The following is a 27,652-nucleotide window of genomic DNA, read 5'->3' on the forward strand; positions in this document are numbered from 1 at the left end:
ATTTGAAAGAATTGAGCTTTTACTTTTATGATTCACAAAAAAAGTCTGTGTTGTTGGAAGGTTACTATGTATTCATTCTTTCAGAGTTTGCAAAATGTATAAATGGATATAGGAACACTAACCATTACAACTACCTGTTGGGAATACGAAAGCAACTCCGTTTAATTTGGGGGTCTCATTCTAAAGCAACAATCCCACATTTAACACTATCCTAATCTTTATTTTTAGGTAATGACTGTGTATTGAGGCATGAGATGAGCAAAACAAACAAGAAAATTCCAAACGCTGTCTAGTCTAGAAAGAAGGAAAATCCCCCAGAAAAAAAACTGAGGCTTTAAAAATGACTAAATCTCCCATTTACCATATTTCAAAATGTAACAATTCTGTTGACAAAGATTTGTTAATTCTGTTACTGTAAATGTATAATTTAAGTGACCTGGTAGAATTTGGGTGGATTCATACATCTCCTCAAATCCATTTTGGCAGTGAAAATATTATGAAAAATATTTTTAAAGTTTTGGTTTACTAATTTGGGTTTGGGGTTTTTTTTAGGATTTAACCCAAATTCCTTAAAAAGACATATTATAGTTACATAGAAGGAACTCCAGAATAGAAAGATTAGGGTGGGACTGCTACTCTGAAATTATCCTGGAACAGCTATGTTGAAAGAAACTGAAACTTTATCAGAGGAGTATGAAGAATGTTTATTAAGATCTCAGAACAAGGGAATTACAAAATAAATCAACCCTAAAACCACTATGTGAAATTACTTTTCCCTTCCAAAAAATCACAAAGAGCAGAATTTCACCAGATTCTTCCTTGAAATGGTTTTGAGCCTGATTGCTGAAGAAAACAAATACTGAGAAAAAAATGCAATGTGAAAAGCAGGTCCTTATACAAGGGCTAGCAAGAAAGGAAATAATACTACAAATCTTCAGTAACAACCTTAAAAAGAAATGTTTTTTTACTGAAGTAAAGTAACATTATTCTTTCCCAAGTTTTCATACTTTAGTTATTAGTTTTCATACTAACAATCAAATGATACTAGAGGATCAAAAAATAAAACAAACAGCTTTCTTCTCAAACACTGCTTTTCCCAAATTATGTGAAGAAGACAAATTAAAATAGTAGTCTCACTCTAAGAAGTCAAACGACATATAACAAGCAACTGGGATGCCAAGAAGGAGCTGAAAAACCATTGTTAACAATTGTGGTTATTAAGTTCTTCCTACATGCCAAGCCTAAGTGCCAAGCCTAGTGCTAAATACAAGGTATTCTTGTCTGACCAGTCATTATCCCTGTCCCCCAAAGAGCACACAGTCCAAGAGGGAGGGGGGAACAGATTTTAAATCTCATTTTACAGAAAAATTGAGGCACAGAAAGATAAATGACTTGCCCAAGGTCAGTAGCCAATCTGGGACTAAAACCTGGGTATTGCAACTCTCACTCTTATAATACGCATTCCAAAAGGCCTCACTGCTTCTGTAATGTGTAGATGAAAATGTGTTACTAGCAGAACATGAAATAATTCTGCAAGAAATAGATGGAAAACATCATTAGTCGGCCAATCAAAGGAAATAATTTGAGAGCCCTGAAAGAATTTTATGTCTTCTGTTGGAGAATTGCATATGGCCTGTTTGATCAAGGAAAAGTATTGTTGTACAGGTTTCTTTCTCCAGAGCATGGCTTTCAAATCTAAGAAAGTATGGCCTTTTCCCTCATCTTCCTTTCTTCTTCCACTACATTCATGAAACTTATCATTTGTGAAATTCTTCTTTTTTGTTGTCTTGCCTTCGGGCAACCTGGATTTCTTTCTGCCAGGGAAGACTTACCTCGACAATGATCACAATTTGTAATTTTCTAATGTCAGAACTGCAGTGCTGAAGAGGCAAGAGAGTGGTAAAATCACAGCAGTTGTTAGTTTGGTCATGATTCTTAAATTAAGATAAGACTTTGCTATTTTGATGCTTTCCCACTGTATTAATCTGTGATTCATTCTGAATTTATAAACAGTACCTACAGCTGCCCTCCAATTTGCCCAACTTCCCAATTCCAGCAAACCCCATTGCAAGGGACCAACCCTGGGGAATTTCTGATTTCAATCAATCACTCGATGAGTGGTATTTATCAATTGCTTACTGTGGTCAGGGTGACATGCTAAGCACTTAGAAGAGTACAGTATAATAGAGATGGAAGACACAATCCCTGTCCAAAAGGAACTTAAAGTCTAGAGGAGACAAGTTTAAAAGAAATTACAGATAGGGGAAATGAGGATAAGACTATGTGCTTATGTGCTGTGGCCCTGGGGGTGGGGCTAATTTCAAATGTTTAAGGTCCAAGTGCATAGGCAACATAGAAGGGAGGACAAATAGGAAAATGAGGGTTTAGTCAGGGAAGGCCTCTTGGAGGAGATGCTATTTCCAAGGCTGCTTGGATGTCCATGGCCTTGAGAGATCATGCCTGGGCTACATGTTTCCCGGGGGCCAGTCAAGATCAGGATGACTCCTGGTTTGGGGAAGCTAAGAAGGGTTGGGTTGTTCCAGGGTCCTTTCTTCACTTGCCTGTATTCCAGTGATTTTGGAACTCCCATCCAAATTCATTGGAATTATGGAAAAGTCAAAAACTGGCCCATTCCCTTAGGCTTTGAGCCCAATGAGGGACAGGCACTATATCCAACACAATTATTTTGTATCCAACCCAGTGTTTAGTACATTGTTTTGCACATAGTAAGCTCTTAATAAATACCATTGTAATTTCTATTATTATTATTGATATTACTAAGGATCATCTATACCAGGAGTCTGATTTAGATCCTCCTTCTCCCCCACAAGAAGAAGGTCCCTCAAAACTTTCCTGAACCCCTGATGCCTGGAAAGTGCACTAGAAACTTGCTCAGAGTGAGAAATAGAGGATCAGTTGCACATTTGTCTTTTCAGCCACGCCTGATCACTTGAATCTCACCACTGAAGGCGTTATATTCATAAAGGAAAGAAAACTTTGTGTGTATCTGTGTGTGTGTGTGTGTGTGTATTTGCACACCCAGAAATGTAAACTCATATCTGAATTTTTTCAGAGGTTCGAGATGAGTAATTTGAAATGAATAACAAAGCATAAATTAACCCTTTTAAAGATGGAGGGAATTAACAAGGTCATTTCTTAAGAAGCCTACTGCAAGAGGGATAGGTGCATATAAAAAGACCAAAGCATAACCAAGCTGACATTCTTAGGAAGATTAGGGAAAACTATTCCTAAACCCACAAATTCCTGCAAAAACAAATCTCTCCCCACTTTCCTATTGAAAGTGATTACCCAGACCCTCATTTCCCACATCCACCACACTCCCCATCCAAACAACAAAAAAAAATATGGATTTGAGGGATTCCCTGCCATGCACACAATTGAAAAAATGTCTTTTAGGACATTTTGGCATATTTTCTAGCTTACATTTTATTTTAATAAGAATGTACTGGTTTTCTTTTCTGCTGAGTTGTTTTCATCAGGAATTAATTATTCAGATAATTGTTTTTGTCAGTTCCATGTTAAAGTACTCATTTTAATCTTGTTTCATCAAAAAAATGAATAAATGGTAATTCAGAGAAAATTAGCTAAGTCTCATTTTTAAGACAGCAACATGTTGTACTCTGCAAATACATGCCATATAAATGCCCTGTTCTATTAGCTTTATTCCCACAACATACCTTCAAAGTGAACAGTATATAAGATGATAATGAGTCTAGAGTCTATAATTGCAAGGTTTTAATATTATAAGATATTTAATAATAATAATAATAATGGCATTTGTTAAGCACGTACCATGTGCAGAGCACTGTTCTAAGCACTGGGGGGGATACAAGGTGATCAAGTTGTCCCACGTGGGGTTCACAGTCTTAATCACCATTTTACAGATAAGGAAACTGAGGCTCAGAGAAGTTAAGTGACTTGCCCAAGGTCAAACAGCAGACATGTGGTGGAGTTGGGATTCGAACCCATGACCTCTGATTCCAAAGCCCGTGCTCTTTCCACTTAGCCACGCTGCTTCTCTAAGTCAAGTGACTCATTTAAGTCAAGTGAAAGAAACAAATTGAACCAAATAAAGTGATTTTCACTCTGAAATACAAGTTGTACTGTAAAAGGCTGTGCTTTTGATTCAACTATGAGTGTTTGAGACTATTCCATAAATTTTATTCAACCTGCATTAATTTTCCTTTCTTCAAAAGAAATAAAAATTGCAGAAACCAAACATTTCAAACTGGAACAGCATATTTTTATCAGATTATGAATTAGTTGGTGTCTGTTAAAAAAGGAGTTTATTTTGATTATTTTTTTTAACTGACCATTTTTGTGCTAACCTGATGTGCCAGACTTGACTCTAGCACTGATGGTCAATTCTAAAGTGATCAGGCTATTTACTAGAAATGGCTGAATAAAATTAGCGCCATTTAAGTGTTGCCTATTGGATAGAGAATGGGTCTAAGAGTCAGAGGGACCTAGACTCTAGCACAGGTTCTGCTGCTTGTCTGCTGTGTGACCTTGGGCAAGTCATTTCACTTCTCTGTATCTCACTTACCTCATCTGTAAACCCCATATGGGATAGGGGCTGTGTCCAATCAGATTAGTGTGTATCTACTCCAGCATTTAGTACAGTGCCCGGCACATAGTAGGCACTTAACACCATAAAAAATCTGACTATTCTATCAGAATCTTAGATGTTTTGGATACATGAGTAATATTGTAACCTGTACATGAGAAAGGAAGCTAGATTGCATTAATGATATGAGGGAACCAAACTCCCCTTAAAGAGAGGCAGGAATCTGATATGAAATTTTCCTTAAACCCCTACCTAGGGTCAAATCTCTGCCCTCAGAATCTCACCCATCCACCCAGGAACCCCAACAATAACTCCAGTAGCAAACTCATTCCCTATACCTCAATGTCAGCCTCTTTTCTATGAGATAATTGTGGTATTTGTTAAGTGCTTACTATGTGCCAAGCACTGTTCTAAGCACTGGGAAAGATAGGTTGTCCCAAGAGGGGCTCACAGTCTTAATCCCCATTTTCCAAATGAGGTAACTGAGGCCCATAGAAGTGAAGTGACTTGCCCAAGGTCACACAGCAGACAAGGGGCAGACCAAGGACTAGAAGGTCATGACCTTCTGACTCCTAGGCCTGGGCTCTATCCATTATGCCATGCTGCTTCCCCTATAGGATGTAAAACAACCCATACAGTATAAAAGAAAGAAGTGCAGGCAGGGCAGAGATGTGTATATAGGGTTGGATATGCATACAGTGTTGGCACTCCAAGGAAGGGAAACTTTAACCCAAGGCCCGCTACAACCCACAATCCTAGAACCTCACAGAGTACAGACTCCAACCAACTTTTATTCAGGATACTTAATTGGTCCAAGTCTCCCCCACCCTACTTTGCAATATCCCAGAATACATTAACTCATCCCTTACAAAGTATTATGGTTTATGGCTAGTTGGTTGATGAAGGGTAAAAAATAATAATTCATTAACAATCTCTGGAAAAGTCATCAAGAGGATAAAACATTAATCCAGACCACCTTTCCAGTAAACTCAGTAAAAAATTGAAGATAGCCGGTGAGGAGAAAATCTCGAATGGCCAGGCTTCTGTTTGTACTCCACCCCAAACCTAGTGAACGTAGACTCTCCAGAGAACCAAGAAACACTTGTACAGTTTATAAAATGGGCATCTGAGTCCATGTTTCTGAGCTGAAAATGGCAATGCCCTTTCCATCTATTTTTAGCCAGGGTGCTACAGTAGTTGGGGTGGGGCGGGCTAACTGCACCATTTCTGTCACCTATTCCTATAGATATGCAGACGTGGCAGATGTGGAAAGCCAATTGATAATGTCAGGACAAAGAAAGGATGACTTGTATTGGGAAGCTCCACAGCCTAGTGGATAAAGCACAGACCTGGGAACCAGAGGACCTGGCTTCTAATCCCGGCTCCACCATTTGCCTGCTGTGTGACCTTAGGCAACTAATTTCACTTCTCTGTGCTTCACTTTTCTCAACTGCAAAATGGGGATTCCTTATCTGTTCTCCCTCCTACTTAAACTGTGAGCCCCATGTGGGACAGGGACTGTGTCTGACCTGATTAACTTGTGTCTTCCCCAGGGCTTAGAACAGTGCTTGACCATAGTAAGCACTTAATACCATTTAAAAAAGGGGGGAAATGGTATTCTCAATCTTTCTGTGCCTCTAGATTGGCCTTCCCTTATTTTTGACAAGAATGTGAAATGCCAAATGTTCTCTTTTTTAGGGAGGAATAGTAAGGAGGTTAAGACCAACTATCCTTATTTAACTAGACATTTAAAGTAGAAACTGGATTTATGAAAGCTGGTTCCACTTGATTTTGAAAATAGTTTGGGTATTTGAGGGAAGGATATTCACATGAATATAACTGTTATTGCCCTGCAGCAAGACATGTGGGTTTTTTATTATGCTATATATTTTTTTCTTTTAAGAAAGTAGGAAATAAAATCTCTATTCCAGTAAAATCCTTTTTGAGCTTTCATTTTTGAAGAAAATGTGTTGAACCAGATAGTAACCTATCATGTGGTCACCAGGGAAGTGCTGAAAACTTTTTAACTTTTGGCACATTCAAAATGGGGCTATGCCAAGCAGATTTTTTTAATATGCTTATTTATTATTGCTTCCAAGACAGTGAGATATGATCCATTCATTGTTTCTTTCCAATTTTCAAATATTTACATTTCCAAAATCACAAATGTTTTAAAACTGCTCAATGCATTCCTCAAGATTAAAGTATAGTTTTCCAAATAATTTTCTACTGTTAAAGGTTTATTTGTTTTCGTAAATCTTATATGTTATGTTTAAAATATAATGTATATTTATGTAAATCTAATATGTTTTTCATATTATAAACTATGGGATTTAATGTTACTTGCATTTTTTCTTTAAATCTAACATAATGTGGCTTGAGTATATCTGATATTTAAATTGTAATGCACTGGATTTTAGTAAACATTTTAATTTAAAGAGTTGGTTTGTTTCAAGGTTCCTATGAAAAGCAAATTGTTAAAACTTAAAACTGTTTTAAACTAATGTACTTTTTTGAAGGAACCTTATTTAATGCTGTGTTAGATACGAATGGTTTCTTTTCAGGTTTGATAATGCATTTTAATATATTGTACAGGCTGACAACTATGAAATGTCAAATAGTTTTGAATATTCACATGCATAAACATTAGAACATCTCAGTTGTGACTGACAGAATCCAAGAGAAGCAAGGAAATGCACAATTAAACCAGAAAGATACGATGTCATCCAAAACCCAAGCACCACAGGATATGTAAAGAGAGCCATTAAAAAAGCATCCTGTTGTGTTAAGATGACATATGGTAGGTTTCCAAAATTCATAACACATTCCCTGCTTTCTTTTGTTTGTATCAAAATCTGAACTTATTTTAGGGTTAGCATTTTATTACTTCTATTTTAAAGTGTTTAATCACTGTTATTAGATAGATTTTCTCCTTTACAGAGTTGGCTTTGCTAAGGTAAATAGGTTCAAAGCATGTTTACCCAAATAGCAGGCCTTTCATCCTTTGAGTATTTACTAGTCTGAACCTATATGCCCAGAGATGGTTTTTCCTCAGCTCAACTTCATCCTTGTTGATGTTATCAACCTCCATTTCACTTCCCCTTCCCATAAGGCTTTAAAAGACTATAGGTAAGAGTAACCCTTATCTCCACTAAATAAGCATGGGTGCCAACTCCAAAGGAGCAATAAAGGCAGCTGCCTTCATGGTTTTGTGTTATGGAAGCAAAGCTATTATTTTCTGCTTTTCTGGGCAGGATTCACAACTTGTTCATCCTGGGTCTCCAACTTGAGACCTGAGAGCTTCCCACCTCTAGACTGTAAACTTCACCTCTAGACTGTAAATTCATTGTCTCTAGACTGTATGTTTGTTGTGGGTAAGGAACATGTCTGCCAACTCTGTTGATTGTAGTCTTCCAAGCACTTCACCCAGTGCTCTGCAAACAGTAAGCACTCAATAAATATCATTCATTGATTGATTCCCAACAGCACTGGAAAGAGGCTAGAACAAGGAAGCAGAGTGGCTTCCAGGAAAGAGCACAAGCCCAGGAGACAGAGGACCTGTGCTCTAATTCCAGCTCTGCCAATTGTCTGCTGTGTGACTTTGGACAAGCCACTAACTTCTCTGTGCCTCAGTTACCTCATCTGTAAAATGGGTATTAAATCTTACTCCCTCCTTCTTAGATAGTGAGTCCCATGTGGGACTTTCCAACTAGATTATCTTGTGTCTACCCCAGTGCTTAGTACAGTGTTCTCCACACAGTAAGCCCTCAATAGATATGATGGCTTGACTGATTGATTACTAAAAATAGTAATGATTGCAATTATTAATTACTTTGGACACTGTTCTAAATTTTGAGGTTGACACTAGATAATCTGACCAGCACATCCTGTTCTCCATGGGGATCACAATGCAAGAGTTAGAGAGAACAGGTATCTCATTCCCATTTTACAGATGACAAAACTGAGCCCAAGAGAATGTATGGGAATTGCCCAAAATCACACACTGGAATTCAGGTCTACCATCTTCCAAACACGGATTCCTTCTACTAAACCACACCACCTAGCACTGTCCTTCCAGCTCATAGTACAATGCCTGGCTCATAACGTAAGCACTTAACAAATACCATAATTATTATTATTACTCCTTGGGTGCAACTCAAAGGGCAGAAAGAAATTTGAAATTAACTTTTGCACCTTGGTACTTTGCCAGTTGGCCCTTAGCACTAAAATGTAGCATGGCTCTTCCATTTGATGAGCCAGTCAGTCAATCATATTTATTGAGCACTTACTGTATGCAGGGTACTGTACTAAGCACTTGAGAGAGTACAATATAACAATATAACACAGTCCCTCTCCACAACAAGCTTACTGTCTAGAGAGGGAGACAAACATTAAAAAAATAAATAAAATTACAGATATGTACATAAGAGCTTTGGGGCTGAGAGGAGTGATGAATAAAGGAAGCAAGTCAGGGCAATTCAGAAGGGGGTGGAAGAAAAGGAAAAGAGGGTTTAGTCAGGGAAAGCCTCTTCAAAGAGTTGTGCCTTCAATAATGCTTTGAAAGAAGGGGAGAGTAATTGTCTGGATTACTTTCCTTGAAAGTAGTGAGTTTTATACCTCAGAAAATATCATTGTGAAAATCAGAAATCAGAAAAGGTGGCAAGTATTTCTAAAAAATATGGATTAATCTCATCCAAATATTTTCTCATCCAGATGATTATGAAGTCCTCTGATTAGTTTTAAAGTGACACGAAGGTTTTTAGCCCTTTTTGCAGAGCTTAAAAGCTGTTTCTAAATCTTAAACTCCTGTTTTGGGGCCTGGAAACCAAAGTTAACTAGGAAAACTCTCACCATCTGCCCTGCCAACCAGAGCAAAAATTCCAGGTAACTTGCAATCATCAACATCAGTACCCCTTTCCAGTGTTGTGTGTTTTTAGCCAAAAGTGGTAAGTATAAATCCAAGACACAATAATAAATGATATAGCATCTTTCCTCCCAAGGGTTTTCATGCATACTGAATCCAACTTTTCCCTTCAAAGTCATGATTGTGTGAGTTAGTCAGGATTCTGGCCCCCAAGTTATCAGGTATAACTGGATAATAGGGGATAAGTAAGGGTAGAAGTCAAATCAATCATTCAATTAATCAATGAAAATATTAGCTTTGCTCCAACAGCTGGAACCCTTGGGAGTAATAGACCCATCACCTCCATGAAGTTAGTCCTATTTATTGCCATCACTTTTCAGCCTGGAAAACTGAGGCCCAGAAAGGTTAAATGAGTTATCCCTAGCCAAAGTTAGCAGTAGACCCAGATCTTGAATTTGGGCCTCCTGACTCCCAAATCTATTCATTCATTGTCTTCCCAATAAGCTATTCTGCCTCCCTTCTGTAGGTATTAGAAAGACAGCTTGGATATCAATTACACCCTGGAGATTCTCAAAGATGGAAAGTTGAACAAGGATAATTGCAATTGTATTAATTTTAAAAGATACTTGGCAGAGATCTTATTGATTTTAAGGTATTTTGCATGCCAATCAGATTTATAAGTATTTAAGTTTACAACTACATGCCAAGAGGACAAGGTAAAAGAATGCCTAGTTTTTTAATGTCATTTACTTAAAATGCAAAAAGTGGTTTATTTCTTCATGTAGTAGAAAGCACAGAAGAGGGAATGAGTTATTTTCTCAATAGATTGCTTTTCCAGAGATCTAGGCCCTATTTTGCCTAAGGAAATTAAATTGATAAATTAATTAGATTAGCTGCCTTTCTCACATAAAAAGTGCTGATAAATAGTTTCTATAGGCAAATATCACATCTTTCAAATGTTTAATTCCTCAAGTCAACAGAAATGAATGACGAATTTCAGTCTCAACCAGCCCAAAGGAAATATAACAGACTAGGTAGGATGATATTAAATGAAATTGTTTTTTTAATGACTACATATTTGAAATAAAGTAGAAAAATATAATATGGGGAGTTGAAATGTTTGTTTCAAAGCTGTAACTTTTTGTTTGAATTGAGACTGTATTCAGCAAATAAAAATAATAGAAAATTAATCGGAAAATATTTCAAGTAACCAATAAATTAAGTTTGTAGCTTGGATACTGGGGCTTGAATACTGGGGTCCTGTGAGCATATAATGAGGTGGGAATAATTTATTTAGACTAGATGAGGCCTCTTTAGAACCCTAGTTCCATGATTGTGCATTTCTGATTTAGCTAATTTATTGTAAGAAAGTGAGAAATCACTTGATCTTTTTAAATACAGATAAAATCAGGTCGAAAGTGAAATAAGACCTTCAAATTGAAGGAGAGTGAAGGAATAGTATTACAAATGACAGAATTTTTAAAAATGTATAACTGGTACTCGACAGTGTCATTTACAATACCAATAATTGTTTTTGTTCTCTCTTAGTTGAGTTGCTATATAACTTCAATCAATCAATCAAAGGTATTTATTCAATACTTACTGTATACAAAGCACTGAACTAAACCATAGCTCTAATCTATTTCCAGTCATCATGAAATAGTTACGAGTTTATTTTTGCCTTATAACTTTCTCACCATGATATATTTCAAAACTAATCTAAGGTCAATTCTCCACTGGTGAAGAGAAGTCAAGATAACAGGATTTAGCCATGGTCAGATGCTTATATGAAGAATTACTTTTATAGGAGCTGGGAACTAGGCAGGTGAGAAGTAGAAGAGGCTTGAGAAAGAGCTCTCTATGGTAAACTTATTCTGAAATGCCATGTGGAGTCTTTGATGGAAAAAGATGCACTTTTTTGTAGTTGTGACATCAGTCACTGGAGCCACTGATACTGAGGATATAGGGGGAGCTAATAGAAACCAGAATTTTTTCCTGGGTGGTGAACACCAAGGCACTGCAGTAGTTCTACTGGGGAGTTGTTGCTTTTAAGGTAAAGAGACTTAACCACAGGATTTGATTAAGGGAGATAAGGCAACAGTGTTGGATAGGATTCCCCTTTCCTGCTCAGAGGGACCAACACCCTTGTCCCTGGCTGGAGAGCACCTCTCATGTTACTGCTGTTGAGCACCGGTGTATAAGAGGTCGTTCCTGCTGTTTTAGTTATGTTAGTATACAGATCACATCCATTCTGACCCCTTAATTTCCAACCTGAGTTAGAATTCAGGGCAGGTAATGTTGAGCACTCCTTAGGAAAGTAAATATGGCAACTACTCAGATTAAATGAGATTGTATGTTGTTTCGGTAAGCTGCAATTAGAGAGCCAGCAACTTCAGTTGTAAATACCAGACTTTAAAGGATAAAAGGCCAATGTCTGCTTCCTTCAATAAAATGTCCTACTGAAAGAGCATACACCTTTTCGCCAATTTAACTGAAAAATTATTTCAGTTAAATAATTGGACTCAGGCCCTAATTGGATGCACACCCACTTCATTGTACTCCTTTAGGTCATATAGACTCTGATGGGTAAGCTCAGTTAAGACTCCATTCCCCTCTCCAGCTAGTGAAAAGCAGACAGCTGGTTCTTAAGGACCCTGAGTACATATATCAGTATATGCTAAAACTCTAAGTAAGGTTACAGGACACCTCAAGATGACTAAACTACTCTGTGCAGTGGCCATCCCTATGAAACACACCCAGGACAAGATCTTAAGAGTTTTTTTGTTTGGGGTTTTTTTTTAAGGATGACATGTTCTAAAAAGCATGGGAAAAGAAGAATGACTTACAAATTTTCATGGGGCCCAACCTGCTTAGGCTGGGTTGGACTAGCTCTGAACCTAACTTAGTCCCCTGCAGACTAGGCATAGAAAGAGGGAGGACAGAGGTTAAATGCACATTTCAATATATAAAATAAAACTAGGAGAAAAAAAGTATATTTCAATGTGTATTTACTTTTCAACTGTCTTAGCGGTTGACTCCAGATTTAGAACTATGCTTTGAGGTGTCCAAAATATTCTCTCTCCATTTGTGGCCTAAGAAATAATAGTAGTAGTAGTAGTAGTAGTAGTAGTAGTAGTAGTAGTGGTAGTATAACAGCAACAGGAGTAGTAGTAATAATAGCATGTATTGAGTCTCACCTTGGTGCAATGCACTGAATTAGGAACTCGAGAACTGCAGAAAAAAGAAGTGATCTATTCCCTCCCTTCAAAGAGCTTACACTCTAATGGGAGAGAAGAACATAAAAATATTTACAACTAGAGTGGCCAAAAAAATTGAGTCCACATATATACATGAGTGCTAAGGAGGGTGAAAATACATTCATTAGTGTTAGAATTCCTGGAGTGATGATATAGATCAGGATGCTGGAAAATTAATCAGGGAAAGTTTATGAGAGGAGGTAGGACTTTAGAAGGGACTTAGTCTGTCGATTGTGGGAATGGTGGGAGTTCCAGGGAATAGTGTTAGTGAGGGGGTGGAGGTGGGAGACTTAAGAGTGAGGTACTTCTAGAAGGTTGATTACAAACACAGTAAGTAGGCAATAGCAGGAAGAGTGTGCTTGAACACACTAGCAAACAAAGCCTATAAGAAAGGTAAAGCTAGTCAAAGCAACAGTTATTTATAATAGTTGGCCACCTAAGCTGTGAATTTCAATATAATGTTTATTAAGTTAAGCAAAGATTTCCACCACATTGCAAGAAGCTCAGTGAATCAGATGCTTACCTATGCCAATTGCTTGCTCTGTGACCTTGAGCAAGTCATTTAATTTCTCCATGCTTCGGTTTCCTGAGCTGTAAAATGGGGATTCAATGCCTATTCTCTCTCCTACTTTAGACTGTAAGCCTCATGCAGGACAGGACTGTACCTGATCCAATTGAGTTGTACCTACCCCAAGTGCTTATAATAGTGTTTGACACAAGTACCAGAAAAAAAAAAAAAAACACACTATAACTGAAAATTCAGTCAACTGCTTGACATGCATTTATGTCCCTTTCTGCAGCAGTGGCAATCCAAATGCAGTCATGCATGGGTTTGTGGTCTATAGGTCTTTGACAGTGGGGGGCTCAAAACTGAACTCATCTTCCCCGTTAAGTCTCTCTACTCTTCCTAACTTTTCTTATCTTGTCAACAACACCACCATGTTCCCTATCCCAACGCATACCTTGCTATTATCTTTGACTCTTCTTTCTCATTTACTTCATACATTCAATCTGTCTCTGTGCCCTGCCCATTCTTCCTCTAAATATTTAATGGGTATTTTTCCCTTCCCTGCCATTCTTACTACCACAACTCTCATCTCCCTACTGGATTCCTGGAACAACCTCCTTACTGATCTCCCTGCTTCCAGGCACGTATCACCAAAGTTTATTCAACCTCTCCAAACACTTCAGTGGTTCCCCACTGCTTAACACAGAACAGCAGCTAGTGAGCCTTGATTTCAAGGCTCGCTATCAACTGGCTCCCTCTCCCTCTCCCACTGTATCAAAGCTCAGGCTCTTCATTCTTCCCCAGGATCCCACACCTACTGCCATAATTGGATCCAACTACTAGAGGACACCCAGGTTTTCTCTTTTCATTCATTCTTTCATTCATTCATTCAATCATATTTATTGAGTGCTTACTATGTGCAAAGCACTCTCCTAAGCGCTTGGGAGAGTATAGGGAACATCTCTACATGTTGCCAAGTTGTACTTCCCAAGCGCCTAGTATAGTGCTCTGCACTAAGTAAGCACTCAATAAATATGATTGAATAAATATAAGAATAAACAGGCACATTCCCTGCCCACAATGAGCTTACAGTCTAGAAGACAGTCTTGTGTTCTGACCCTTTGTTGTCCTTTCTTCGCAATTTCCTCTTCAGTAAGCTCATTGTAGATGGAGAATGTGTCTGTTTATTGCTGTTTTGTATTCTCCCAAGCGCTTAGTACAATGCTCTGCACACAGTAAGTGCTCAATAAATACGATTGAATGAATGAACTGCACATGTCTATTTATTTGTTATTGGGGTTTTTTGTACCCTAGGCCTTATTGTTTATATCTAGTCTCAAGTTACTTTACTTTTGTATCTGCTTTTTTTCTCTACTGGACTGTAAGCTCTTCAAGGGTGGGAGTGAATCACATTTTATACTTCTTCTGGGTTGTCCAGTCTCCAGGACAATGCTGAGGTTCACAGTAGACACTCAATAAATTTTGTGGATTGTCTTATTCATACTGATATAACACCGAGTCTCACAATGTTGTGAATTTAGAATTATGTCAGACTGCAGTAATTCACAAACTTCTCTGTACCAGAGGAAACACTATCCTGGAGAGAAAAGTTCAGTTGGTTCCTCTTATCTTCAGACAACATAGCCAGTTTGACAGGCTTTTGGTTATTTAGTTCAAAAAAAAAACACTTGGCGGTAGGGAGATAAATAATAATTTACAAATGATTTATGGCTAATATTACTAACACTTTTCCTCCAGGGAGCTTGAAGTATATTCACATAGATGATTTCATTCATTTTCCAGGGGTCTCTTTAGTCACTGAGCAATGGAAGCAGCTGTTTCCTACAGCTTTGAGGGGGTGGGGGGTCTCACTGTAGCCCAACACCCTTCCCTGCCTCCCCAGAAGTGTCAGAAAAGGAAGGTGTCTGTAGAGGCAGGAGTGTGTGTGCACACCAAAGAGTGATCATAATCAGTAAATTATCTTTGAATATCAAGAATAATGATGCAGTAAGGAAGCAGTGTGGTATTATGGAGAGAGCACAGGCCTGATGGTCAGAGGACCTGGGTTCTAATCCCAGCTCAAACAATTGCTCTGCCAATTACTTGCTGTGTGGCCTTGGGCAAATCAGTTAACTTCTCTGTGTCTCAGTTTCCTCAACTGTAAAATGGGGATTCAATACCTATTCTCCTTCCCACTGTAGACTATGATCCTCATGAGGGACAGGGACTGTGACTTGTATCTACCCCCGCACTTAGAGCATAGTAAGTGCTTAATAAGTACAATAAAAAAGTGAGGATTCTCTCATTCCTCAACTCCACGGCCCTTGTGGAGACAGAGTTCACCTCTCCACCCACAAGGAAAGCGTGACGTAAAAGGGAGACAGAGTATAAAGCCCACGTGTGCAATCCCATCACCACCTGCATCCCTGATCTTTCAGCCATTCTTAGCCCTACCTACTCCAGAGCTATAGGAGTGAAGGGACTGTTAGTCCCTGTTTGCTGGCTGTGGGTGGGGCTGGGGAGAGAGGGGTTTGCCATAGTCAGAAAACAAGCTCCAGGCACCCCTTCTGACCCTTCAACACCTTTCTGGGCCCTTTAAGGGGCTCATTTTAGCCTAGACATTGACTGTGTAGAAAGAAATGTTTGTTCCTGAAAGCTACCAGCCAGCAACTTCACTCAGGAGTGGGAAATTCCTCTATCATTTAGGGGACATACATAAACCATGGTATAATTGACTTCGTATTGAGAATTTCTTGTCTTTTGACCATTTAACATGTATAGGAAAAAGGTTGCTCCAGAAAGTATAGAATAAACTCTCCACTGGACCCTACATTGCCTCCAAGCAGAAAAATCCTGTCTGAAGAAGCCCAGATGTTCTGAGGAGAGAGATTTATTCCAGAATCTTCATGGTTCAGAATTTTCCTTCTTATATAGCTGGCCAACAGTATCAGTCTTCTTGTTACTGCCTGGAGTCCTCCAGGAAGCACATTTAAAATGTTTTTCTTTACCCTCCCCACCCTCCTTTAAACCTGGGCCTACTTCACTTCACTTCACTTCCTCTCCCCCTTCTAGACTGTGAGCCCACTGTTGGATAGGGACCATCTCTATATGTTGCCAACTTGTACTTCCCAAGCGCTTAGTACAGTGCTCTGCACACAGTAAGCACTCAATAAATAAGATTGAATGAATGAATGAACGAATCCTGCTTCAGGGCCCTGAAACCATTACCCCGTCCCATTCTAAAACTTGTCCTGCCCCCTTGCTACCCAGTACTCACCCTCTTCCCTCAGATATAATTGAGGCAATAGTTAGATGTGGCTTCTGAGAGATGAAATGAGAAGAAATGCTTTCTATGTGTAGATCTGATAAGACTGTGTGTACTCAAGTAAAGTGAGGTGGAGAGTTGGGCACTTATCCAAAGAATTCAGTCAGGACAGAACAATCTACAGAATTGGGATTCAAGCCTCTGTTTTTTCCTTAGCAGATTTTTGTTTATTGCTTTTTCGGGGGGGGCGGTGGCGGGGATTGGTCTAAACCAAACCTCTGCCTTGTAGTCATAGTCACAGTAGAGATCATTTCTTTTAAAATCCTACCCTTCTCCTCCACTGATTCCTGAAGATAACTGTGACTTCTTCCCTCTGTTGACACTGATCTATTTCTAAACATATTCCCATCATCCCTCCATAGTTGTGTCTTGTCTAGCTGTCATATTAAGATTGTAAACCATATCCTAAGGCAGGGATAATACACAGTTCTCTTTGGTATAATGTATGTATTGTTGGTATTCAACCACATGTTAAATAACAAAAACAAAAAAAATTGCTTATTATAGAACTTACCCCTCCCTCCCTCCCAGAATTACTGGCAGTTAAGTGGAACAATGAATGTAAATTCTTCTCTAGAAGCCCACGAAATAAGGAGGCTTTAAAAACATAGAAATCACCATATATGTTTGATACCCCCTTAATAAATAAAAAATTATTTAACATAAATAAATAGAATTATTTATATTAGTATTGGTCTCCCCCTCCAGACTGTAAGCTCATTGTGGGCAGATAATGGGTCTACCCATTTGCTTATCTACCCATCTTCCCAATTGCTTAGTACAGTGCTCTGCACCTAGTAAGTGCTCAATAAATACCATTGATGATGATAATGGTGATGACACCCCCTTAGATCTGAATTCATTCCCCCCTGCAAAGAAAGGCAAATCGAGCATAGTGTCCTTTCACTGTAGGAAGGAGAAATACTCACGGTGTATTTATTGAGATTCTTTCCCTGGCTAGTGCCCAGGCAGATGGAGCAGTGGTCCCAAACAAAAGTGCCTGATCCAACCTAGAGCTTATCCAAGATGACTGAAATGTCCTATTTTATATTTGTTTCTGACATAGATCCAGAGGACAGTAAGTGCAAAAGGATGATTTTGTTTAGAAAAATGGAGACCTTGTAGATGCAAAGGACTGCAGAATCTTCACTAAACAACCACTCCACCTCTACACACATATAGGCACTCCCTCGCCATGCAATCAATCAATTAATCAATTATATTTATTGAACATTTACTGTGTGCAGGTCACTCTACTAAGTGTTTGGGAGAGTATAACACTTTCCCTGCCAATAACGAGTTTACAATCTAGAGGGGTGAAGCTGCTGCCCAGAAACTGGCCATATAGCATTTCCAAGACCTTGGTTGTGGGTGGGGGGAGGGAATACCTGAGTGTGGTAACCAGTGCAGATCTCTGTCCCTTGGTCCTGGCATCTCGGAGCCACGTGTCTATATGCAACTCTAGAGTATTGTATCCATTATACAAGCAATGGGCAGTGTCCTCTTGGACAAAAGGTGTGCTTTCTCTGCTGATGTGGGATGGGTGAGGCAGTAGTTCCTGAGGCTGTTGGGATGCAGAGCTGGCAGGCAGTGCTGAGCTGGTGGAGGTGATTGGTACTGGGCTCCAGGGGTAAGTAGGGTTGTTCTCTGGGCCGAGAAAGCAGAGATCACTCTGAGGACCCTCCAATTTCAAGAGCCTCCTTAGCATAGAAATGGGTCTGTGCAATAGGCACAAAACTACTTAGCCCAGCTCTGCTCCCCAGATTGGAGATAAACCTCTAAAAGATGTGGACCTCGACTCAACTGCACTGGGGGAATCATTGATGTTTCTCCTTTGGTCTAAGACCAGTCTCTCTCCATCTGCCCCTTTTGCAGCTAAATCTTCCCCGTCTCAGGACTGCCAAGCCAAATCAGAGCTTCTTGCAGCTTTTGCCTAGTACCCATGTCACAGTGCAAAGCAGAATTGCATTCACAACCATCCCCATGAGGTTTCCCAAGGCAGCACATTTAGGATTTCCCAGCCAACAAAGGACTTTGGACAGAGAAGGTGCTTGAAAAACACCCACATCAACTGGATATCTTTGTCATCCACTCTGTCCGTGCATACCTACTTGATGAGCTTCTTCCCATCAGGACAAGACCCTTAGGAAACAGCAAGACTTTTTCCCTATTTTAACTTTCTAGTATATCAGAGTGGGTAGTCCATTTTTGGCACATGTCCTTTAATGAAGTGGAAAATCAGTCACATGAACTGTGACATAGAGCAGCATCAATAAAGGGAATAAGAGGGAAAAGTCAAAATTGATAATCTTCCCCAGTTGCTAGAATTACTTGTTTTCTGTCCCTCAACAAATACAATTAATGCGGTTCACCCTGATGTAGATAATACATCCATGCGTGTCATGGATGACCATGAAAAATGTCTTTGCTTCCAGAGATAGCAATCTAAAATGAAAAATCGAGAATAGTTTGCATTTCACTGTAATGAGGTACAGCTACAGATTTTACAGAGAATCCAGGTCACTGCTTCAAACTACTCTGGAGCCAAGCTTCTTGGTTTATCAGTGTGAATTCAGGAAGAGAAACTGTACTCCAACTATGCATCTGGTAGTTAGAATTCAGTCCACTTGCAGACTTCCTAACACTGCTTTTTCTATATAAGTAAATAATGTAGAGGGTGGCCCCATTTAAACCATAGCCCAGTAAAAGTGACACTGCACTAAACCTAATGTGAAATTAAAGTTGTAAGGTCCATTAAAGCCAGATTGTCTTAAATGAGATGTGCTTTTAGATGAACCACTCCATATGACTGCATTTATATGCAGGTATCAGGCATGAAAATGCATGAAGTGATTAAGAACATAGTGCACCTTTGAAAACCTAAAGAAAGGTTATAACCAATAATTAAAGAAGGGTGCCTAATGTGTCACCCCAAGTCTGATGTTGCTAGTATCCCTCTGAACTCAGACAGTACCAATTTGTAGAAATAGAGACAGGGCTGAGGAAAATGATTGGAGAAGGAAGAAATCTAAAGCTAATTAACAGTTTAAACCACCACTTTCTGATTCTGTGTGTGTAGCAGAGAACATCTGTTTACCAGTTAAATACACTCCCATTCAAATGAGTAAGTGTATTTAATGGACGAAGGATTAAGATCACTGAAAGATGACATTTTATATTTGCAATGCACAAAGACCAAAAAGAGGATAACCACACATACTTCCTATTACTAATTCCTAAAAGAACCAAGCTGAATCAGTGGCATCCTACTACTTATTGAATTCTGACTCCTTTTAACTAAATGCTACCAAACAGAGCTATATTCTTACAAATGTATTATACCTTGAAGGCTTGAATTCCCACACTGCAAATCAAACTGGAGATTCCCAAGCCTCCTTTCAATTCAAAGGCACCACAGAAGCTAGAGCCCAGAGAAGTATTGCTTTTTACAGCTTCACTTTGAGGATTTCTGGTTATTTCAATCATCATTTAAAGAAGAGAAGAAAAAGAGAGCTCTTTCCTAAACACCTTAGCTGATAAATTGTCAGTGTTTCAACAACAATTGCATTATGAAATGGAAATTAGCTGATATGATCATGCCAGATGGCTAATATAATTTCTTTGTTTATATTTTAAAAGATAGAGAACCCAGACTATTAAGAGTTATGTAATATAACATAAGATTAACTAGAGGTGAGGTGGCCTATTGAATTAAACAGTTTAAGTCAAGTTTCCTTTGTGTTGAAAGGAAATGTGAATAAAGGAGACTAAAAGCTCTGAGTTAACTTTGCTTATAAATAAAAAATTGCTTGGAAAAAATTAAGAGAATTTGATTTAATTAGATGTTTTTAGAAAATTCAAGAATGGAAACCAATATGTGATTTTTGAGTAAACATTAAATGTTATCCATCAAGGGGGAATTCCATTTTATCATTTATTATGATTTTATTATTCAGATTTTTGAAACAAACTTCAATGTGTTTTAAGCACCATTCTTAAAGTTGATATTCTTCAAATGTAGTATAACAATAGACTTTATCCCACCAATTTATCTCTGAGCTGTGAGACCTGATGTTTTTTCAAGAGCAAAAAATGTACATAAGAAATAGAAATCTGTTTGTACGGAACCATCTGAAACATAATGAAAAATTTCATTTTTGATGTTCCTCTGGTTCTAACCTTGTGAACCCCAACTCATTCTGGTGAATTTTAAGGCAACTTCTCTGACAACCTTATTAGATTTCTTTTTTATTCTCTTGGCAATACGAGGCTGAATAAATCTGCACTGTACATTTGAAAACAAATGTTTTCAAGTGAAGCGGCGTGGCTCAATGGAAAGAGCCCAGGCTTTGGAGTCAGAGGTCATGGGTTTAAATCCCGGCTCCATCACTTGTCAGCTGTGTGACTTTGGGCGAGTCACTTCACTTCTCTGGGCCTCAGTGACCTCATCTGTAAAATGGGGATGAAGACTGTGAGCCCCCCGTGGGACAACCTGATCACCTTGTAACCTCCCCAGTGCTTAGAACAGTGCTTTGCACATAGTAAGTGCTTAATAAATGTCATTATTATTATTATTATTATTATTTGAAGTGTCTATCTGCACTCTGAGTTTCTCCTTTACTTGTTTTTTCTTTCTTAATTTTGGCCCTTTATTCCTGATTTACCACCTTTTGGAGTTTCTTGAAGTGAGAGGCAGTCTGAAGCAAAACAGACAAAAAAGGAAAACTAAATTTTTGTTCCTCTGAGAGTACTTTTCAGCATGGAGTAGAAGGAGAAATGAGTGGGAAGTGAAATGGGGAGGAGGGAGGAAGAGAGAAGGCAGATGTGTGCCCAGCTTCCTCTCGTTGAATTGTTTGTCTGGGAGAAAACACCCTCCTCTACCACATCCTCTGAGGTGGATACCACTTCAGGAGAAAGTCAAAGCACAGTTCCCATGCGAAAAAAATAAACAGGACAAAGTGAAATCAGAATGGAAATAACTGTAGGGGAGTCATTTGGAGTTCTTCTCAAAGTCAAGAAAAACTGCAGTTAAGTGGGAGCTTCCTTTGTGTTTCTAGCCCACCTTAGCTGTACACTAGTGACCATCTCGTTGCCTCTTGGCTAGTCCTAGAAAAGCTCAGAAAATATTATCTTCCAAATCATGATCCTCAGGAAAAATAGTGTTCATCTTCAACCTGTATGTTTCAAATGATCATTTGAAGTAGATGGGGCTCACTGGAGACTGAGTCGATCTCTAAAGGGCCTCTTTCTCCTCCAGCCTGGAGCTTGGAGTCTCTTCTAAGGCCTCTCTGTTCGAAGGTCTCCCATCCCACTCCCTCCCCTGTGCCTCTCTGTGTCTCAGCTTCCTCATCTGTAAAATGGGGGTTCAATACCTGTTCTCCCTCTTACTTAGACTGTGAGCCCAATGTGGAACAGGGACTGTGTCCTATCTACTTATCTGATATCTTCCACAGTGCTTAGTACAGTTTTTGTCACAAAACAGGCATTCAACAAGTAGGATGATGATGATGACGATGATGATAATGACGATGATGATAATAATGATAGTGATGATGATGTCAGCATCCCCAGTCCTGCCCAATTCGGATTCTGCATTCACTCTCCGATTAGGGCCCAGGAACCCACGAGAATCTACTCCTCATGCCGGGTGTCTTCCTTCCCATCCTTTATGGGAAAGAGTGGGGAAAGGGGTAAGAGAGAAAACGCTGGAGGCCCCGTCCCGGTGTGGTGGGGAATCTGGTATGCATCAGGATCGGAATAGAGATCCCACTCTTTCCCTGGGAGCATAGCCCACTCGGGGCCTTTAACGTCCTGTTGGGAGTGGTGAGCAATCAATCTTCCTGGGCAGTGGAATAGAGCTGGGCCGAGGGGGATCTTGTTCTCCCAGCATCTCTGGACGCTAAGGCTGCCCTGGGGAAAAAGACTGAGAAGCTTTCCTTTTTCCCCAAGCAATGCCGGCTGGTAGGGGAGTGTGCCGGGGGAGACGGGGGTGGGAACTCTTGATAAAGCTTTTTTTTCCCTGGAAAGTGCTCCTAATCCTCCAATTCGCCCCCGACATCCTAGGCAGGCAGCGTTGTCATTGAAATATTCCTTTAACGTGTGTTGCAGTGTGCATGTGTGTGTGGGTGTGTGTGGGTGTGTGTCGGGGGGGATTGATAGGGGAGAGGGGGACGCCTGGGTTTAGCCTTCTTCTGGGCCTGTCCTGGTCTGCTGGCAGCTTTGCGGTTTGCCTGGAGTGGCTTTTTATTGTCTTCTGTCACTGTACATTGAAAGCCAGACGGGAAACCGGACCTAACGGGCCTAAACTACTGTATATAAACCGCAGGGAAACTCCTGCAGCCCCACCCCCACCTCCCCTTCCTCCCAGCCCCGGGCGGTGGGAGACTTTCCTGTTGGTTTGTTGGTTTATTTGCCCATGAAAAAGAGGGGAAACAAGAAGGGGGCGGCAGAGGAAAGGGGGAAGAAAGAGTCAGATCAGGGACCGTTTTCCTTTCGTCCTCCTAATAGCATCTCCTTACACCGCCCTTTTTCCCACCCAGGCCACGAGTGGGAAATCACTTAGAACAGTGCCAGCGCTTGGCACATAGTAAGCGCTTAACAAATGCCATCATTATTATTATTATTAAATCCCTTCAAAGCGGGCCAAAGCACACGCCAAGCTTCCTCACCTGCCAGGCCCCTGTGCATGTCAGGAATCCGGACAGAACCAGCTGTAGAAATGCGGGCAGAAGACTTGCCTTGAGCTTCCATAATAATTACTGCATTTGTTAAGCGCTAACTATGTGCCAAGCACTATTCTAAACACGGGGTAGATACAAGGTAATCAGGTTGTCCCACATGGGGCTCACAGTCTTAATCCCCATTTTATATATGAGGGAACTGAGGCCCAGATAAATTAAGTGGCTTGCCCAAGGTCACACAGCTGACAAGTGGCGGAGCCAGGATTAGAACAGTGCTTTGCACATAGTACGCGCTTAATAAATGCCATCGTTATTATTATTATTAGAACCTATGTCCTCTGACTCCCAAGCTCGTGCTCTTTCCACTATGCCACGCTGCTTCTATGTAAGGTGTCTCAATTGCCGCAGAGCTGATGTTTCAATAGCTGGGAGAATCCAGGCCAAGCCAATTGACTATCCCGTTGTTGTGTTTTTTGTTTGTTTGTTTTTGTTTTTATGCTATTAATTAAGGGCTTACTATTCATTCAATCGTATTTCTTGAGCGCTTACTGTGTGCAGAGCACTTTACTACGTGCCAGGCACTAGCTCTGGGGTAGTTACAAGCTAATCAGGTTGGACACGGTCCTTGTCCCACATGGCACTCATAGCCATAATCCCCATTTTACAGAAAAGGTAACTGAGGGACAGAGAAGTAAAGTGACTTACCCAAGGTCACACAACAGACAAGTGACAGAACCGGGATTAGAACCCAGGTCCTTCTGACTCCCAGGATCGTGCTTTATCCCCTGAGGCTTGCTGCTAGTTTGGGAGAGGTTTTGGGGTGGTCAGCGAAGCTTCCTGATGGACAGTGTGGTGAGGCACTCCAATTGACCACTGAGGCGCCATGTCTTCTCTTTGATATCTGCGCCTGCGGAACTCAACTGAGCACTAATGAAAGAGGTTATGACGGAGCTGGGCTGAATAATAGGAGGAGCAAGACAAGGCCCAGAAGCTTGAAGCGGGAACAAGGAGCGTGCTACATCCGAGAAAACCTCACGGGAAACGCAGGAGACCCTTGGCATCTTCCTAGATCCCAACGAGGGTGGGCGTCCCTCCTCCCACCATAATCAGTTTCTCATCGGGCCCCCGGCCCGGACCTGCCAGAGGGCCAGGAAATAATGTGGCCTAGTGGAAAGAGGACGATCCTCGGAGCCAGAGGATCTGTGTTCTAATCCCTTCTCTGTCCCTTGCCTGCTGTGTGACTTTGGGCAAGTCTCTTCGTTTTTCTGGGCCCAGTTTCCTCAATAGCAAAATGATGATTCAGTACCTATTTTCCATCCTACTTAGACTGTGAGCCTCATGCGGGACAGGGACGGTATTGAACCTGATTAACTTGTGTCTACCCCAGTGCTTAGCACGATACTTGACACATAGTAAGCACTTAAGGAATACAGAAAAAAAAGAGCCGCCTCTTCGGAAGTCCTGAAACTTGGCCCTTTCATTTGTGGGGGTAGGAGGGGTTTCCATGGGGCAGCAGTTCTGACCAACCTTGCCCATGGTCATTCCCCAGGAACCCAGACAGCGTGGCTTAGTGAATAGACCAATTGCCGAATTGTACTTGCCAAGCGCTTAGTAGAGTGCTCTGCACACAGTAAGTGCTCTATAAATACGATTGAATGAATGAATGAAGGGCCTGGGAGTCAGAAGGTCATGGGTTCTAGTACCTTCTCTGCACTTGTCTGTTGTGTGATCTTGGGCAAGTCACTTCACTTCTCCGTGCCTCAGTTACCTCATCTGTAAAATGGGGATTGAGACTGGGAGCCGTACGTGGGATGGGGACTGTGTCCAACCCGATTTACTTGTATACACCGCTAGCACTTAGTACAGTGCCTGGCATGTAGTAAGCGGTTAATAAGTGCCATTATTATTATTATTATTATTCACCCAGACGCCTCTTCGCCCCCCAAGTCTGGCTCCGCCTCTCAATGCTGGGCTCAGAGCGTTAATGCCGATGCCTCTGATAACGCGGCACTGTCCTTCCTAGCCCTTAGGCGCCCGGGATCCCTAAGGAACTCCAGAACCAGGTCTCCTGATCCTTGCTCCTTGGGCACAGCAGGACCTTATCCCGCTCTCCTTTCCCGTTCAGTCTTTCCAGGGATCCAGCTGCGCCCCGACCCTCGCCTGTCCGTCTTCCTCTACGGCCAGAATCCGAGTGGGATGGGGGCTGCCCCGGTCTTTCATGGCCACCGCTGGACAAGTGGCCGTCCTGCTGGACGAGGTGGCCTCCGAGGGATGGGCCCGTTCCAGAGCTGACCCTAGTCCCTTCATAGCGCTGCTCAGGAAAGCACCACCCGAGGCCTTGGCCTCTCTCTGCATTATAGTCCTTGAGTTGGCCTCTTCGTACACACATAAACACACACACACACACACACACACACACACACACACACACACACACACACACAGAGAGAGTCCGGAAAGCCCCTCCCTCCTGGACCCTCAAAACTGAGCCCTTCAATCTTCCCTCCCCTTGAAGGTTTGCAGTGCATTTGCACTGGAGCCCTGGGAGAGGGGAGAGGAGGAAAAGAAAAAAGGGAGGAGGGGATGAATTAGTAGGAAATACTTATGCTCAAGGGAGTCAGCTTAAAGCAGCATGGTCTAATGGTTAGAATGCAGGCCTGAGAGTCAGAATGACCTGGGTTCTAATCCTGGTTCTGCCACTTTGCTGTGTGACCTTGGGGAAGTAACTTCACTTCTCTGTGCCTCAGTTACCTCAAGCTGTCAAAGGAGTCCGGCAACGACCTGCGGGAACCCTTTCGCAATGCACGCTGTCCGGAAGCGTGGTGCGGGAACGAGCAGGGCTAGTCTAATGGCCGGCACCCCTGTCCCAAGGTATAGGACTTTTGCTTTAGAGGAACATTGATTTTTATTTTGTTTTGATTTGAATTTGGATAGGGTATCAATAGCCCTTCAACAGTCTATCGTGTTTCCCCGAAGTATCCCGGGTCTTTCCGAACCTCTAGGAGGGCCTGGGAGCGTGCAAATGTGGATTTAAATGTGTGTGTGTATCTATGTCTATATATGTGTGCATGAGTGTGTAGGAGAAAGGCGCGAGGCGGAGAGACCATCTCTCTCTCTCCTCAGCATCTCCTTGGGGTTTGGGAACTTGTCCAAAACGCCCTACTTCACCGAATTGGTCCTTCGGTCCCTCCTCTCCCTTGCTTTCTCTCAACTGCCAGCCTCCAGTCTTCAGTCTATGTTACACTCTGCTGCTAGGATCACCTTCCTAAAATGTCGATCCGAACCAATCCTCTCTCCAAAACGCCTTATGCTTTTACTCTTTTCCCTCCTCGCCAAATGAAAGATTCTGACCACTGGCTTCTAAATTCTCCACAAATTCTCTCCTTCTGTGTCAGCTTTCATCACGAGCCACACCCTAAGCAATGAATCTCATTCATGATTCTCTCTTCCCCTACCCACTGTCCCACCCTTCTCCCTGCCCGGACCCTTCCCCTTCAAATCCGACATGTCACAACTCTCTCCATCCCTAAAGGCCATTTGAAAACCCAATGCTGCCAAGGAGCATTCTTCAATTCATTTCTACTGTGGCTGGTCGGTTCACTTTATGTACTTAAGCCCTTGTGTATTCAGTATATCTATTTACACACTGTACTTCATTTATTTATTCATTTTTCCTTCTCTTGTTACTGCTAATTGTAACTATACGCACTTTCTTCCTTCTCCTACTGCATCTATCTACAATCTGTGTCCATCTCCCCATTACTTTGAAAGCTTGGGTAGGGACCGTCTCTATATGTTGCCGACTTGTACTTCCCAAGCGCTTAGTACAGTGCTCTGCACACAGTAAGCGCTCAATAAATATGATTGAATGAATGCAGAGACCGAGTCCTTCATTAATCCATATATTAGGTTGCTTCCCCTACCTATAATATATTTCAATATTTGGCTCCGCCACTATATTGTAAGCTCTTTGAGGTCAGGGACAATGTTTTCCATCTGGATTGTACTCTTCCAAGGGTCTAGTTCGGTGCTCAGCACAAAGCAGAACCTCAATGCATACTCTTGAATAAATGAATGAATGAATGGGGGACGAGAAGAGAAAGGGGGAGGGGAATAGGAGAGAAAAGAGGGAGATTCAAAAGGACAGTAATAATAATACTTGTTAAGAGTTTGCTAATTATCAAACATTGAGTTAGACACGGGGTAATCAGGTCTCACCTGGAGTTCACAGTCTTAGTAGAAGTGACTTGCCCAAGGTTAAATAGCAGGTAAGTGGCAGATTCGGGATTAGAACCTCTAACTTCTAAATCTGTGCTCTTTCCACTAGGACAAATTGATTCTCTGCTGGGTTGTCTGGGGCTTGGTGGGTTTTTGCCCCCCTTTTTTAAAATGGTATGTATTACAGCGCTTAGCTATGTGCCAGGCCCTGT

Source organism: Tachyglossus aculeatus, chromosome 9 (genome assembly GCF_015852505.1).
Source record: "Tachyglossus aculeatus isolate mTacAcu1 chromosome 9, mTacAcu1.pri, whole genome shotgun sequence".
Classification (NCBI taxonomy): domain Eukaryota; kingdom Metazoa; phylum Chordata; class Mammalia; order Monotremata; family Tachyglossidae; genus Tachyglossus; species Tachyglossus aculeatus.